This window comes from Fukomys damarensis, unplaced genomic scaffold (assembly GCF_012274545.1).
Source record: "Fukomys damarensis isolate Sample0158 unplaced genomic scaffold, DMR_v1.0_HiC HiC_scaffold_2, whole genome shotgun sequence".
Classification (NCBI taxonomy): domain Eukaryota; kingdom Metazoa; phylum Chordata; class Mammalia; order Rodentia; family Bathyergidae; genus Fukomys; species Fukomys damarensis.
In genome coordinates this window covers 25,514,454-25,532,513 of record NW_022900914.1, presented here as the reverse complement: position 1 = coordinate 25,532,513, position 18,060 = coordinate 25,514,454, and the positions used below count along the sequence as shown (strand labels likewise).

At 36.6% G+C, this 18,060-nt stretch overlaps 1 protein-coding gene across 3 annotated transcripts in view; it reads right to left on the bottom strand.

Annotated features, from left to right (window-relative positions):
• The window catches only part of Socs5 (suppressor of cytokine signaling 5), a 72,982-nt gene extending 54,928 nt beyond the window's left edge, over positions 1-18,054 (bottom strand). For 2 of the 3 annotated variants that reach the window (XM_010615781.3, XM_010615780.3), the window contains exon 1: positions 17,910-18,054. The gene's annotated coding sequence lies outside the window, so the exon portion shown is untranslated. Of the gene's footprint in view, positions 1-6,984; positions 7,043-17,909 lie in introns of those variants that run through there. The other variant, XM_033763905.1, reaches the window with a different exon arrangement.
• Positions 18,055-18,060: the final 6 nt, after the last annotated feature.

Sequence of the window (18,060 nt, the reverse complement as noted above, 5' to 3'; positions counted from 1 at the left end):
ACAAAATATTTTCTCTGGTGTGAATAAACTGTAGTAGTATGTAAGATCCTAATGTGATAATTGACCATGTGAAATAGGAAGAAAAGGGCTAAAGGTGCAGGGAAAGTGGGAAGGGTAGGGGAAAGGTAATAAGGGAAAAGAAAAAAAATATGACGAAATGAAATAATGGAAATAAAGTGTTCGTAAATGGGGAGGGGAGGAAGGGGTGAAGGGAGGGCACAGACAATGGGAAAAAAATGAGAACCAAGACCTGTCATGTAAAGGTACAAAATCCCAATAATGAATGTAATTGTACTGTATACCTCAAATGTACCAATAAACTCAATAAAAGAAAAAAAACAATATTCTTGGTAATAAATATTGTTAACCATAGTACCTCTATAACACCAAGACAGCAGAGTTCCTAACAACATCTGAAAGAGCAAAAAAAAGATCAAATGTACTGTTCTTTAAGTCCTCAAATGTACAAGTAGAAGGAAAGTATATTAACAATTATTGAATAGTAGTGATTGCTAAGCATTGTATGAGTCATTTACATGTATGCATCCCTTAGTTTTCAAAATCATCCTATAAAGTAACTTATTACCCTATTTTAGTGATTAGAAATCATGAGGCTCATGAGATTAAATAACTTGTCCACAGAAACTGAATTTTTCTGAATAAAGTAATAAATACAAACCACTGTCTGGCAACCTCTGAACATCTTTTTGGTAAATATGGCCTTACAATAAAGAAAGATGTAAGCCACCAAACTATTGTGGCTTGATATTGTTTAATCTCAATACATAATTTTAAACCAACTTTTTTTTATACTATATCCCCTAAGTTTGCTTAGAATGAACTCAATTTCCCCAACCAAAATGAGTTTCTGGATCAACTGCTGAGGAATAGTCTCTCTCAGAATTTCTGTTAAAGTCACTGAATGAGTGAAAGGTGTGTGAATGATGTCTCCCTGGGGCCTATTTTTTTGCTCATTAACTGCAACATTCTTTTATCTCTTGTATATTGACTTTCTTCTCTGGATTGCAAACATGTTCCAAATATAGCAAAATATGTGAAGCTTAGTCGCTACAATGACTTCCTTAGAGGCAAAAGTATATATGCTTAAGATGCCAGGGACTGAGACAGCAATCATAGTATTTAGGTAACTGAATCATGACTTCCATTCTTTTTTCAACATAAATCCATACCTACAAGGAGGTGAGCATTAACACTGGCCAAAAAAGCAAGAGCAAAATTTCTTAGAAACAGTTCAGGGTTGAGGGGAAAGAAAGATAGACAAGAAAACAGTATTAGATCTCTTCAAAGTGCATAAAGAAGTATTTGATAGAAACTCAAATTTATACTATTAAGTATGCGAAACTGCCTTAGTTTGGTGAGTTTACAATAAATATTACATATATTAAGAACAAAAGTCTCATTAAATCTATTTTTAAAAGCTCAAACTAAAGCATCTTTTAAAAAATGCAAAAAAGGTATCAAGATGAGAAAAACTGAAATCCACTTAAACCTTTTTCCCTCTTGTCAATTATTAATTTTATCTGAATTTTAAAAATGCAAGTTGTTCGTTGAATGATTATGAGCACAGTACACACTTACTGTACTTATAATGCAAAAGATACTAAATAGTTGAGATATTAACTATCACCCATAATCTCACTATTCAAAATCAGCATATTTTATATCTCATTTTAAAAATATTTCCTTTTTAAGAAACACTTTATGGAACATAACTTGTAATGGTTACACAAATATGGCATAATTTGATCATTCACAAGGTTTCTAATTTTTAACATTATAAATACTAATATTGTAATGGATAAATAACACATATACACATTTGTGTGTCTCTTATTTCCCTGGAATAAATTCTTGAAAATGGAATTTTTGGGCAAAGAGTATGAATGTTTTAAAGATTCTAAATACTGCCAAACTGCCACTTAAAAAGTTGTACCAATATATGCCAACAGTCGACTCTTTTATCTGAGAGAATTACTGGAACATGAAGTTAATGATTCTATGTAAACTTTCAGGTTTTCTCTGTAATCTCGTTTAAGCTTTGAAGAAAATCCTTTTAGGAAGTAATAGCTCTCATAAATATCTACCTATGTTTGAGCAATTTTCCCTTGCTTTTTGTTATGAATTATACCCGATGTCCCCTCAAAGCCACATGCTCTCATACATGGGACATTTAGGAGCTGGCTGGATCTAGGGAATATAATATTGGGATGAAGGGTGTGTGAATATGGATTAAGGGTTATGTGACACTAAATTAGCCTGCTGATTGGTTTATCAGAGTTCTGAGTATAGATAATGGGAAAGCCCATCCTGGGTGTGGTGGTACCATCCAAATGGCTTATAGCCTAAATAGGATAAAAGGGAAAGGGAAGCTTGCTTCACTGCCTTCTTGCCTGCCTTGCCATGGACTATTTCTCCTCTGCCATATTGCCCTGCCTCAGAGTGTGCTGACCATGGATTGAAACCTCTATAAACTGTGAGTTAAAATAAATCTTTCCTCCTTTGACTATCAGGTACTTTGCCCCAGCAATGAGAAAGTAAGATACTTTGGTTCAACAAATTTACCTCTTTTAATTAAACTTAAATACTATTAATAATTAAAAAAAATAAGCCTGGGGTTCAATGACACCATGCCTGCCTTGCAAGTGCAAGGTCCTGAGTTTGATCTCTGGTACCAAAAGGAAACAAAACAAAACAAAACAAAAGTTCAAAGTTGCTGGCTCCAAAAAAAAAAAAAAAAAAAAAAAAAAAAAAAAGTATTGCACCTTTTAAAAACAAAAACTTTCTATGCATATATTTGCAATAAAAGATTTTTGAAATGACATTCAGATAACTACTGTGAACTCTGAATTTTGGAATTTTGTGTTATGTTTCCTCCTTTAAAAAATTTTCTCCTCTGGGGCCACGGACTTAGCTCAGTGGTTCCGCCACCTGCTTTGCAAGTACAAGGACCCGGATTTCTCTCCTCAGGCTGGGGATTTTAGCTCAGTGGCACCACACCTGCCTCAAAAGCACAAGGTCCTCAGTTTGATCCCCGGTACCCCCCCCAAAAAGAAAGGAAGGACCTTGTCTTAAATATTTTCTCCTCTGTATCTCTATATTACTTGAAAATAGAAAGATAAGCCAGTACTATTTTTTTAAAAAAATAAAGCCATACTATACAAAAGGTATAAAATACTAAAAATTATATAGATTTCTTTTTAAAAAGAAAAATTAAAACCTCTTTATTTTCACTTCCAGATGTGATACAGTGGTTGATACTGGGCTAAAGTTCTTATTATGAACCATAAAACTGGGCACGTTAGATGATCTGCAGATTGTGATGGGTCAACTCACAATGTTTTTACTTTTTAGTGGTGTTAAGTGATAAGGTTTAACATTCGCTAGAATCTGTACTTTGAGTTTTGATTGTTTCCTTAGCTAACAATATGAAATACGGTACTCCCTTGATGCTGGATGACACTGAGCCTCAGCACCCTATCAGCCACATGATCACCAAAGTGAACAACCAATACTCCACAGTGTACTGCGTTGCAAAACTATGATGTCCAGCAAGTTGTGAATTAAATGAATTTCTGACAATATTTTTGAGTTATGATTGTGATATAAACTCATTGAAAGTCAAACAGCACCTGTATAACATATGAAATACTATTTTTAGATGCTGGAAAACAGGCAGTGCAGGACCTTGATTCCTAAGAAAAGAGAAACAGAATCACAGATGCCCTGGCTTATGCCATAGGGAGAACTCCCCTCCCCTGCAAAAAAGTACAAAAAGCTCAATGAATCCAGCAAATAAAAGCTTGATGTCTGAAGGTACAATGCTGAGGCCACTGAAACTTTAGGATTTAATACAATAGCGGAAGGTTGCTGTGAAGAGAAAAAACTTTCAGAAGTGTGTAATGAGATCTTCTGACTGTACACAATGCTGCCTGTATATAAAGCAGTACTGCACAAAGCCATGCAAGGAATAGTATGTGGGGAAAGAACAATTAGAGTGTGAGCTAAATGACTACCTGAGTTTGCAAAAGTCTAGAAGTTCCTAGGCACCTACACAGAAAGATCTCATTGAACACCTCATATATTCAATAGGCTTGCCCAGTAAAGGCAAACCTCTGTATTAGGCCTAAGGTAGTCCTAAAATTAATGAGACTGCCAAAAACCAAATATAAAAAGAGATTTTAAAGCACTCAGGGAAACGATAAATTACATCAAATGAATAATGGTAAGAATAACCACTGACTCTTATCAGAAAAAAATCTAAGCTGGAAAAAATGAAATGAGATGTTGAAAGAAAAAAAAGCTGTTAAAGTTCTATACTCAGTATAAATATCTGTCAAAAGTGAAGACTAAAACTCTTGACTTTTGGTTACAAGGCAGTAGCAAGGTCCAGAATTGTCCTCCTACTATAAACGAGTAGACAAATAACGAAATAGTTTTTATTGGTTTTTTTTTTTTTTGGTACCGGGGCTCGAACTCGGGTCCTTGCACTTGCAAGGCAGGTGATGGAACCACTGAGCTAAGTCCCCAGCCCACAAAATAGTTTTTAGATAACAGGTATATGGAAATATGATTCTTAAAGCAAAAAATATGATGTGACCCTTATGACTGTCCCAGCTTTCAACCTAGAACCAAAATACAGAGAAAAGGAACCAGTCATTAGTCTCACTGAGTTAATGTACCAGAACTCAGAGCTGGTGGAACTTGAGGCAGCTGAAATTTGCTGGGCAAAGTACCACCAGCAACAGAAAAAAGTGCTCCAAAAATTTACAAAAAGGGACTTGCGTTTCTAGCTAAATAGCAAGTTGTATATGTGTGGTATGTAACTCCGCAAGGTTAGACAGAGAAATGCCCAAGAAAATAACAAACTGGGTTGCTCCCAATCAAACAACTCAGAGTTCAGACAGAGCCCGGATCAGACTCCAACAGCTGGGATAAATAAACCATCATGAACACATATGGGTATCAAGGGAGAAAGAAGAAAGGGCACACATTCTTCAATAGTGGGTTCAAACTAGCCCTAAACTAAAAGTTATTCTAGCTATTTTATATTTGCTCTACACCAAAAACCCAAAAACTTCAAAGATCAAGTCAATCCACAAATAAACTGCCTACCAGGAAAAACACAACAATCAAGAAAGGATACCTGGCCTTAAAGAAAGAAAGAAGATGGCAACATCAAAGAATTCATTTAAAAAAGTCACTAGTTATTTTTTTTAAAAAGCAAGAAATGATAATCTATAATCAGGACTCAGAAATAGCAGCTATATAGAGAATTTGAATGCAAAGATCTTAAAATTAAGTATTAGAAAAAGAGTCTTAAGAGTTTTAAAATGAACATAATGGAGCCAGGCATGGTGGCACACACCTATAATCCCAGCACTTGGGAGGCTGAGGCAGGAGGATCGCTGTGAGTTTGAGACCAGCCTGGGTTAGATAGTGAGTTCCAGGTCAGTCTCAACTACATAGTGAGACCCTGTCTCAAAAAACCAAACCAAACCAAAATAAAACAAAAACCAAAACAACAACAAAAAAATTTCAATAGAGTGGAAACTATATATGGAAAAGATTATCTAACTTTAAAAAATTACTTGGATAGACACAACAGCAAATTAGACAAAGGAGAAGTTAGGGAAAAAAAACAGACAACTTGAATACACAAATACACGGCAACCTTAATTAAAAAAAAAAAAACAACTGGAATAAAAATAAACAGAGCCTTAGTAATGTATGAATTAACATTAAATGGCTATACAAATGTGGGATTGGAGTCTGACAAGAGATATCTGAGAAGTAGAAAATTTAAAAGTAAAAACTTTTTACAAATCTGATGAAAAAAATATACATAAAGAAAAATACCTAACATTGTTCAAGAAACTGAGGATCAAAATAACATATATTCCATTTTCATGGACTGAAACTATTATAAAGATATCAATTATCTCCAAATCACAGGTTCAATGCAATGCTAATCAAAATTTCAGCAGGCATTTTTTATAGATGTTGATAAGCTGATCCTAAAATTCATATGTAAATAAGCAGTATCCAGAAACGTGTAAACAAGAGCTGAACTGTATCTTGGAGGCAAAGCACTTGGCCAGTATGTTGGAGGCCCCAGGTTCAATCCCCAGTACTGAAAAAAAAGTGTAAAAAATCTTAAAAAGAACAAACGGAGGACTTATACTACCTTTCAAAACTCAATAAAGTTATGGAAATTAACACAGTGTGACTGATGTTGGCATAAACAGAAAACTGATTAAAACCGAAGAGAGTCTAGAAACAGACCTATACTTAATCAGTGAAGGCACCAATTAATGGGGAAGCAAAAGTCGTCTGAACAAATTATCCTAGAAAAACTACCTACTTGCAAGGGAAAAATATTTAACCTCAACCAATACTTCCCAAAAATTAATCCAAGATAGTTCATAGACCTAAAAACAAAGGTACCACCATAAAACATCTGGAAGGAAACAGAATATTTTCACAGTTATGGGGTCCTTACACAGGACCCAGAAAACATTAATATAAAAGAATGTACTGATAAAATAAGACTCCATCATACTTAGAATTTTTGCTCACTAGAAGCAACTGTTAAGACAAGGAGCAGACAAGCCAGGGACTGGGAAAAAAAAATATTTAATATAAATAATTCTATAAATAGAACTTGTATCATATATATGTATGTCATGGTATATACATCTATACTTACAACGTAAAATACAGTAAAATGATAAATATCCTTTAAAACTGGCAAATGGCTGTCCTGAACAAATATTTCACAAAAGAAGATATGTAAATGGCTTATAAGCACATTATAAAGTGTTCAATATCAATAGTCACCAGGTAAATGCAAATTCAAACCGCAAGGAGATACTCCAATATGATGAATAAATTGAATACTGGTAAAGAGATGAACAAACTGAAGTTTGATAGATTGCTGATGGGAATATAAAATAGTAAACTCACCTCAGAAACTGTTTTATACACCTGTCCCTTAATCCAACAATTCCACTTGCAGATATTCAGCCAAGAGAAAAGAAAGCCTATATCACAAAAAGACTTTCATAAGAATGCGAGTAGTTTTATTTACTAATAGTTGAAAATTGAAAAAAAAACCTTTCCACAATAATGACCCATTCAATGGATACATATAACATGATGGATGCACCCTAAAAACAATAAAAACAAGCCAGGTACAAAAGGGTTCATACTACATGTCCCTATTTATCTGAAAATCTAGAACAAAGTTAATTTTACAGGGAAAGAAATGAGAACAGTGGTTGCAGCTGTGAAGAGGAGGAAACAACAGGATGGAAGGAGAAGGGGCACGAGGGATCTTTCCAAGGTGATGAAAATCATGAATTACACAGACATCAACAGTCAAAAGTATGGAACTGTACACTTAACAGCTATGTATCTCACTACATGTAAATTATACCTTTATGCTTATAAAAAAAGAAAAACAATAACCAAAAATGAAAATTGTATCTTCTTACTTTATCCACCCTCAAGAATAGTACTTGTGCATCATTATGTATCAGAATCACCTGGATTCTATTCTTACTGAACCAAAATGATGGGGTGGGCACGGGGTCTGGAACTCTGTACAGTATTTTAAACAAGAGATCCACACAATTCTCATCCCCAGGAAAATTTGAGAATCACTGTTATAAAAGCACATAAGAAAGAAAAAGATACAAGAGATTTAATCATATACAAATTAAGTAATTAGTGCTGTGCATACCGTGAACTATACATAAGTTGTCACTGAAGTGCTAAGATGGTATTTATGTCACCATTTCTGTTCAGTTTTATACTTACGTGCTTCAAGGATTTCCAAAGCCAAATTTTAGTCCTGAATCTAACTACTCTAATTTCCTACTACCTCAATTCAAATTGCTACAGACTGGGTTTTAAATGTCCCCCAAAGGCCCATGTGGTTAAGTGCTTGAGCCCCAAGTTGGCACTACTGGAGACAGTGGAAGCTTTAAGGGGGACCTGGAGGAGGTCCTTATAAAGTCACTGAGACAGTGCCCTGAAGGGAGCCAAAAGTCCTTGGTCTCTTCCTCTTTCTCACTTCCTGGTCATGAGATGAGTGGTTTTACTCTGCCTCACCACAAGCCCATGCAATGGGTCAACCCAACACAGACCGAAGCCTCCAAAACCTTGCCAAAAGAAACCTTTTCTCTTTGTAAGCTGCTTATTTCAAGTGTTTTATTATAGTGATGGAAAGCTGACTAACAGCCCTCAATTATCCATTCATATTAACACGAACCCAAACTATTCATTTTTGAATATAGAATCCTTTTCACCAATTCTTTTGCTTTTTCCTGTAATGCTCTAATTTCTTGATACCATTTCCCCTACCTCCTAATAGTGTTATTCCTATTTTTCACTGCACAGCCTTGTCTTTCCCCCTTTAAAGTTGAACCAAAAACTCATCTTTTCCATGAAGTACTCCACCACCTAACTTTAGATTCTTTCCATATTTCCCTCAGCACTTGAAGACCTTGCTCCTAATGGATGTACTTATTTTACTGAAACTGGACATATTTTTTTTTGGACATATCTTAATGACTTAGTACCTCCATCCCATAGCTTAGAGAGAGCATTTGGGGGAAAACTAAAAGTTGCAACCCTCTTCAAGGTTCTTCCTCTCAAGCTATTTTTATTCTTCCCTCTTTGAGCTGCCAGAGATTTAAACTCTAAGGAGCTAAAGGAGTAGGAGGGAAAGAGGCAAAAAAGCTGGTGGCTTAGGGATACTTTGAGTTAGAAGTTAGCCTTCAAGCTTTAGTCTCTGTTCAGACTACCTCACCAGCCCAAGGAAGCAAACAGGGATTCTGAGAAGAAATTACAGGTAGAAATAAAGAAGGACATTCCACAAAGGAGTCCTTATATTATTACTGGAAGGCAAAGCAGGCAGCAAAGGCAGGAAGGAAAACCCCACTGACACACCCTTACAAAGATCCTAAAATATTTCTAGCTTTTTGGCAGCAAGTATTTCTACACATGAGAAGTCTGATTTTCATACCTCCTTTTATATTCTTTGCAAGCCCAGGTGGTAGAATTTCGGTGGCAATAGCTAACAGGTAAATAACTTAAAATACACTGTTGAACTAAGTGTCAGTAGTGCACTTAGTTCAACAGCTACCTTTTCTTCTGAATACATTATCATTCAGAAATTGTCATTATTCATCCAATTTCATGATTTCCAAGTGTGAACTATATACCTTCTAAATCATATCTAAAATCCCAAATAGTCTTCTGATCCCAACTTTCACATTCAACTGATATCTTGGTCATGTCAGCATTTACATAAAAGGCATAATTACTCATCTGAATGTGAATTGAATTAAGTACTCAACCTCTCCCAAACTTGTACTTCTTACTCTACAGCTAAGCTAGGGGCCTTGGTCTCATTTTCAACTTCTATCACCTCTAATACTCACAAAATCTGGAAACTTAAAGTTGTCAGTTTTTCTGAAACTAGAGGTCTTGTTTCCATCTGCACTACAGATTCCTTAATTCAGACAGTCATATAGTCTCCTTCCTGATCTAGGACAGAGTTTTAAATGGCATCCCTGACTTTCAACTACCTACTAGAGAGGCCAGAGAAAATTGCCTCATTCACTTACCTTGTCATTTGTATTATGTGCCCAATAATTGTTTGGTGAATTAATGTCTCCAATTTTTTTTCTCCACACTATTTTCTTCATTACTGATATGGTCAATATTCTAAAACATAAAACTGTATGTGTCATTTCCTCATATGTAAGACTAAGTAAAACTCTAACTCCTAGTTTGGTATATAGGACTCTCCACAACTTGTTCCCTTTCCACTTTGGTTCCAGGCTGATTTTACTAATTTTCTTTTCTACTCCTTTACAGACTTCATCCTTCTGCTTATACACCCTATGCCCTTTCATTTTTAATAATCCAATACAAATAGTAACTCAGTCCAGCTTATTTTTAAGAGCACCCTTATACTATTTAAAGCCATTAGCTAAACCTGTAAAGAAGTAATGAGTGAAGAAACAATCCAACAATACAGCCAACTCTCAATTAGACTATTTTCATGGCCTTAATAACACAGTCAAGTGTGGACTAAATGGAAAAATGAGTGAAATGCTTCAACTACCTGCTGAGTTCCTTCCTTACTGTAAGTGAATGTTAAAATTCTTCAGTTACAGAACTATTACCTATGACAGGAACAAAGTGAACTATAAGTCAATTTTCTTCATATCTTTCTTTTCCTCTTTCATCTTTAATATCCCCCTTCCCTACCTGTCTTTCGCTTTCAGCTGTCTTTTCTCTTTAGCCACCTGCTTTCACAGCATCTTCACTGTGTACTCTTCACAAGGATATCAGTATTTCACTATCATTCTCATTCATATGGCATTTAAAGTTAAGCAACCATTTTCATATATCTTTACTCACTTGTGGTCCTTAACTCATTTTCTGCATTCTAAAATCAGCAAATATTATATATGTAGTTTATAACTATATTTTATATCTATGTTGGAGAAAATGAAGTTCAAAAAGTTAAATGTTCATCTAATATGCTGCTATTCCCTCTGCCTCAAAACCCAACTCTTCTTCATCTGCTCATCTTTCAAGACATATCTCAAGTATTCCTCTACTCCAAGAACAAAACTGTGATGTCTGTTTCAATACCATCCTGTTTTTCACTTTGCTGTTTTATCCCACTAGAGAAATCTAGGTCTTTGGACTATTGTGGCCTTTTCTACTTAATACTACTTTCCTTGTTAATTAATGTCATCTTTATTAATGAGCATTAATGATCCAGCATTAAGCCAACAGGTGAAATGTTTTATAAGTAACCACAACTGACTTATCAATCTCAAAGGGTAAAACTAAACACCAAAACATCTGTAAGTTTTTTTTTTTAAATAAAGAACTTAAAGTATGCCTCTAAATCTCCTCAAAGTATTTAGATATTATCCTTGTAATGACATCTAAAGCAGAATACAGCAAGGATTTAAAGGTACTGTACTTCATAAGCCCTAAACCACTACAAGTTTTAAAGAACTGCCTCCTAATATCCTGGGAAATGTCCAGGATTAACAAACAAAAGACTAGAGCCTTAGTCCCAAATCCACAACATATTAGCTGAATTGGGAAGGTTGGTTACCATCTCCCGAATCAAATTTCCTCTTCTACAAAACTGGATGCCCCCTATATTTCATAATTGTTGAGAATAATATTTAAAAATGGTTATAAATCACTTAGCTGGAACATAACAGCTAAAAAATGGCCACCCTTGTTAAAATTAACCTTACATAAAACACAAGTTTTATTTTCAGACTCGTGCCCAACAATTCTCAGCAAACTCTTAGACTTTCTGTTCAGCAGCAACTGTAACAAATACCTTCAAGGAAGCCATCTCTCAAACTTCAGGATCCCGTCCTGGGTCACAATTCAGGTACTATAAATACAAGTTGAAATATCTTCTCCTAAATGCGTTATCTCATTCTGTGCCACATTAAAACACATCAAAGGATGTTCCTGTAGCTTTTTCCTTGTTAACTACCTGGAACAGCACATGAAGTCATACACAAAGCCAACAACTTTCACTGCTAGTTTGTCTTTTAAATCACTTATAAAAATATTAAATAAAACTAGTCCTAGTCTGATTACCTGAAGGGTTATAGGCTTAGACTGCTGTCTCATGTAAACAGCCAAAGTCAAAGAGTAAATAATTAAATAAACCAGCTTCTCTTTGGTGTCAGGCATATTTTAACCCTTAAGGTACGTGGATGTCCTCTAACAGATCATATTTCATGTTTAGTGAATTAATCCTTTAGGTTTAGAATATACCTTAGAGCCTTGCTATCTGAAGAGGGTTGATCTCAGGACACCCAACCTCACCAAGAAATAAAAATCTGTACATGCTCAGGTCTTTTAGTATGTTCATATAAATTCATGACATCCTCCCATATACTGTATACATAGTATGCAAATAGTTGTTACTACTGTATTGTCTGGGGGAACGACATGACAAGAAAAATGGTCTGTATATGTTCAATAGTGATGCAATTTTTTCCCAAGTACGGTAGATTCAATCTGAGATTGCTTGAATACATAGTTGAAGACTGTACATGCATATGCACAGGAAAAAATACAACTGGAGAAGGGCAAGACAATTAAAGTTTATGTAGTATCTAACTACAGAAAAAGGACTGGGGCTTCTGAGTGTAAGCAGCAGCAAGCCCTGAGAGGGTAGGGAGGACTGAACAGCTATTAACAGGTGTTACACAGATAAGGTATCCCAGGTAATAGGAGCCCCCTGGGGCAGCTGGCTGGGATTGTGGTGTAGTCCTCTAATCTCTTTTCCTGTGATGTGATCTTTCCTAGCCCGCTCTCTAGGCAGATAAACTTGCATTCACTGTTTATGTCAATTTTCTTTGTAGGTATAAATTTATTTGACAAAAAAACAAACAAACAAAAAAACTCTTCAGAACTATTCCAGTGGCTGCAGTTTCTCTGAATAACCATCTTGAAATATACCAAAGAAGCATATTTTGGGGTGCCAACATATTAGAACCAGCAGAAATATATTCTCACTATACTTTGTCTCAGTGTCATAATCTCTCTCAAATCATTTATTAGAATTTTTCTTCTACACTTAACGGCAGCAACTAATTTTCACTTAAACTATGGTACTGAGAAACAAATTTGTTCAATATTAACATGAGTCAACAGGTGAGCCTAACTACTCTTTCAAGATTACTTTTGCTCTAACCACATTCAAACTCTAATCTAATGAAAAAATGAACCACAGTTGGTTATATTTTAATATGACATGATATTTTTGATGTCTTCTAAAATCATTATTAAATAATTTACTCATGTAAGTAGACTATGAAATAGACCTGATGAAAGTATTTGTATGTCTTGGTTCTACAAAATTTCCTAAAAGCTTATCATGAATCCAATGACTGATAAAGAAAAGGAGTTGGTCACTTTCCAAACATTAACATTCTATATAAGTAAAACAAGAATATGACCCTAGAACCTTATTTTGGTGGTGGTCCCAGGGATTTAACCCACTGGCTTGCACATGAGGCAAGCACTCTACCTCTAGCTCAATCTCAGCTCTACCCTAAAAACTTCTGAAGACTCCATGTAACTCAGTTCCATTGTAATCAGCAGGGCAAAATGGAATTTTAAAGGTTAGAATTTTTTCTTTAGAATCTAGGGTTCCAGACTTCCTCTGGCCTAGCTAAAGGGATCCACCACCCCTCCTCTCCTTTGTCTAGAGCAATGGATAAAATGTAAGATGCTGGCCCCAAGAGTCAGGGTTTCCTTCCCACCAGGAAGGAAGGGAAGGATGAAGCAAGCCTAAAGTTGTCTATTGTCTCCTTGTATTCCATCTCCCCTTTGTTTCTTACCTTTATAAAAGGCCCTTGCATACCTGGACACAAGGTATGGTGGTGATCTGTGGCATCTCCTCAGAGCTGGCTTTGAATAAACTCTCCTTTCTTTTCACCTTGCCTCCAGTGTGTGTGTGTGTGTGTGTGTGTGTGTGTGTGTGTGTGTGTGTGTGTGTGAGAGAGAGAGAGAGAGAGAGAGAGAGAGATGTGGCAGGTGATAAAGAACTCAGCTGTCAGGAGCACTGTTACCATCACGTGGACTGAGTAGACCCATTTATTTATTATATGTGAAGAACCACCAATGGCAGGCAGGCCTGAGATCTAAAATAATAATAAGATTCTGCTACTAACATAATAATATGCTTTGGAGCTATAACTTATTTCTATTTTAATCCCAAAGTGCAAAATGGACTCACTTCAACGAAACTCTAAAAAGGCAATTATTGATGGACACATTTAACAAAAATAATTACTGTTCAAAGAAAAGAGCCTAAAAAAGGTAAGGTCTTAAGTGATACTGGGGATATAGCTCAGTGGTAGAGCACTTGCTGAGCACACAGAAGACCCTGGGTTCCATCCTCAGAACCACAAAAACTAAAAATTAAAGAAGCCAGGGATTTAGCTCAGTAGTGCTGCCACCTGCCTTGAGAGTGCAAGGACCTGAGTTCGATCCCCAGTACAAAAAAAAAAGAAGAGAAAGAAAAAATCCTCATAATACCAGTTGATTCTGGGTTGCTAAAAATTAGAACTTTGGTATAAAATTGGAGTTGTATAAAACCTAACAACTTAATGTATATTCACTAAAATAGTCACTCGATAGAAAACAAGGTTCAAGGATTTTCTCACAGTTCCACTTGTAGACATGATTTGCAATCAATAATAGACCTTATAAATTCCTGATTTCCTTGCCTAAGCTTAACTAGTAGCCTCTAAAACTCAATGAATTTTAACTAGAATATCTGCACATCAATAACTAGCATTTTCATTCTAGAATCAAACTGCAACACAGCCCCCCAATGACATCCAAAGGAGGAAATTTCCCCTTTCTCAAAGTTTGATATTTCACTCTATAAAATTAACTGACAGATTAGCTAAAGAAAAGGCATACAAATTTATTATGTAGAAGCACACAGATGCCACGAAAAATAGACAAAAAAGAGACAGGGCTGGTGGTACAGCACAGTAGTAGAACACTTATGCAGAATGTACAAGGCCCTGGGATCTGTGTCCAGCACTGCAGGGGGGGGGAGGGATTAAATAGCACTGAGCTACAGAAAAGACAGGGATTTAAATATCTGATGGAGGGGATAAGGAGAAGGGTGTGGGGAGGGAATGCACTCATTGCTGATAAATTCTCTCAGGTAAAACCCTCAGAAAAATATGTGACATCCTGTGGTAATCTGCAGAAAGATGGGAGTATCTGTAATCTTTCTCAGATCCAGACAAGGCAAATAAGGTGGCCTCAGAGAATGCCTGTTTGCATAGCTGCTGATTTCACTAATGCAGATTTTTATCTGCACACTGAACTCTCCTCCATGAAAAGGACAGATTTTCAGAGCTATTCCTGTGTCTGAATACCACCTCTCTGAATAGTCATCTGGAAATATGCCAAAGAGGCACACTTTAGGGTAGCATATTTTAATTTCCCACAATATTCAGAAAAAGTGGAAATATTAAGTCTAATTTGATCTACAGACCTAATTAAGGTCCAAGGTAAGCAGGGCACAGACAACAAAACATGAGAGCATCATTTTCACTAAGTGCCCCCTGAAAGCAGACAATTATTTGAGGATGAATTTGTCGAGGAATTTGCAGAGAGGAGTACGGGGTTTTGAGCTGTGGGCCTCTGCACTGATCTTCATCCCAGCCCTGCTGTGTTTTATTTTGAGAGAGGGTCTTGCTAAGTTATCCAGGTCTTAAACTTTCGATACTCCTGCCTCAGCCTTTCCAGAGTGCTGGGATTACAGGTGTGCACCACCACGCACAGTTTATCAGGTAACATCTTTTGTAGCCTGAAAGTGACATTAAAGTCTTAACAGCAAGGAAACAAATGAGCATCAAGGGTCTACTTATATATAATGAACAACAGGAAATAATTCCTAGTATTTGTTGTGCTCTTACTATGTGCTAGGCACAGTTAATTTTCACCACTATACTAGGAGATAGGTGCTTTCAATAACCACACTACCGATGAAGAAGCCTAGATACACAGTGGCTAAATCACTTGCCTGAGATTCATGTTATGGGGCTGAAACACAAATCCTGTCTTTCTCTAATACAATTATGATTGATTATGTTTTCATAAGTACCATCTAAGCCTACTTCTACTACTGCTCTCTTCAAAAGGTACTAAAATCCACTTTAACATAACAAAACCCCCACATTTAAAATAATTTTCATATAATTCACTATTTAAAAGGTAGGCCTTTGAATTATGAAAATCTTTAAAGCAAATAATTTTAGCATAAAAATTATAAAATGCTAGCCTAACAGTTAATATCTTAATCTATACGACAGTGTCTTCAATGAGAGAGCTATCAGCATTTCTACTAATAATGAAGTATACAGTTTTAAACTTTTCTATAAAGGCTCATACAGTTTTACATCATTTCACATATAAAAGTATTCAAACTTCTCCATTCTTAGAAGGGAGCAGTATCACTACTAATCCAAAAACCATTTACAGTAGGCACTAGCATGCATGCTTTAGAAATAAGCAATGTGAATGTGATAAAAAGGAAAAACTCTGGACTGGAGTCCAGAGCATCTGCCCACCAATCCTGGCTCCAGGACTAAACAGCAGTTTAGTCCCTTCAAGTACAGTACTCTGGCCCTTGGTTTTCTGATGTGCAAAATAATCATCTCCATGGCTGAATCTTCCAGCTCTAAAAGAAATGTGGCTTATGCACATGTTTTTTTTTTTTCCAAGCTTCCATTCTTGTTCTGTTTAATACCATTACTTCACAGCCAATAAACTTTATTTTTCTTTAGTTCTACGATGAGAAGACTACAATTCAAACAAGGTGAGAAGTGAAAGCCTTCCTCATATCTGGTTTGTCATAGATGATTCTCAAGGTGAGGAATGGAGAAGCCACTACAACATTAAAAGGTGTTAGGTTTCCAATATGTTAGTCTACTGTTTTATATTCCAGTACATTCTTTGTAAGGACAAATAGTAAAATTCAAGGACAACAGGGAGAAAAACTAATTATCCATTAGTTACGCAAGGACTAAAAGGCCAACTGAAAACATTAGCACCTTTTTGCAGAAATGTATGATCTAATATTTTTCTAAATTATGTTTAAGTACTACTCCCTAATCAAATGAGCTTTCATTTCATAAACTGTACAGTACTCAGCAAATGTAAGGAATTAGTAACATATACAAGACTAAGAAAATATTTAAAAGATTAAAGATCTAACTGCAATTCTTAGCATACTCTCCAGTGAAACGAAAACCCTTCACGGACTGCCACAGAAGTGGATTCTGTGGACAGCCACTGTTGGTAGCTAATCTTGGCATACCTTGTCTCGGTTCCGAACTCATTCTCAAAAGAGTTATGTAAATGTAAGATTTAAATTAAATTATGCATTTGACAAAAGATTCCCAACCATTAGAAACGCAAGCTGATTTTTTAGTATTACTTTCTACAGATACTAGCCTACTACCATCTCCTTCCCGATTCGATGCATAAAGTTAAAATATTTTAAAACTACAAAACACATAGTTTAATTCTGCATGACCTTGTTTAAAATAATCGAGGAAAGCATAGATTAATCTTCTGGAATAAAAGTCAGTAGTAAATTATAATTGTACATTCCAGCCTAACCATTAAGTTGGGAAGTAAACCACCAGTGTAGTTGGAGAGCATGCTACAAGAATTCCAAGGTATAGTTATAAAAATTTCCAGCACAATTAGTAACTAAACAAAATACAAAAACATACATACAATTTTAAATAAAAGATCACTAACGAAGTCTAGCAGCGAGCCACCTTTTGGCTGGAATGCCAAAAGAAAATGTCAAAACCTCTTCGTGACTCCGATTCCTCAAGCCTCTCAAAGTTCAGGACCAAACCGTCATGTACTTAAAGTGTTTCGTAGCATCCTTTAAATGCAACTCCCTCTACACAAAGTCTCTCCGCTTCAGCTACACGACCAAAGCCCGGGCGGCACCAAAGAACCTTCGGAGACCAGGGAGTTGCAGCGGGGTCTTCTCGGCGCCTGCTCCCGCATCCTCTCCTCAGCACCTCGGGTTAAAGCCCCCGAGGCGCCCCCAGTCCTCACCAGGCTTGCTCCCAGTCGCCTTCCCTCATCTCCCACTGGACCTTTTCTCGTCGACCTTGAGGAACCCCCAACATCCAAGCCTCAGAGCCCCAAGTGTCTTGGCCGGTGCCTCCCAGCCTGCACCCCGCGCCCGGTCACCTCCCCTCGACCCACCCGGATAACGAATGCCCTCCCACTAGCCCCGGGCGACCCCTTCCCCTTAGGTGCCCTACCTTCCTCCGACCAGAAAAGCAGTTCTCCAGAAACGCCTCGGAGCCTACTACGCACCAGCTCCCACTATGAGCGGCTCGTCGCACAGGGGCTCGGGGCCGGGGGTCCCCGTCCTCTTCCCGGCCGGCCCATCCCGGCCAGAGGCCGGTGCTG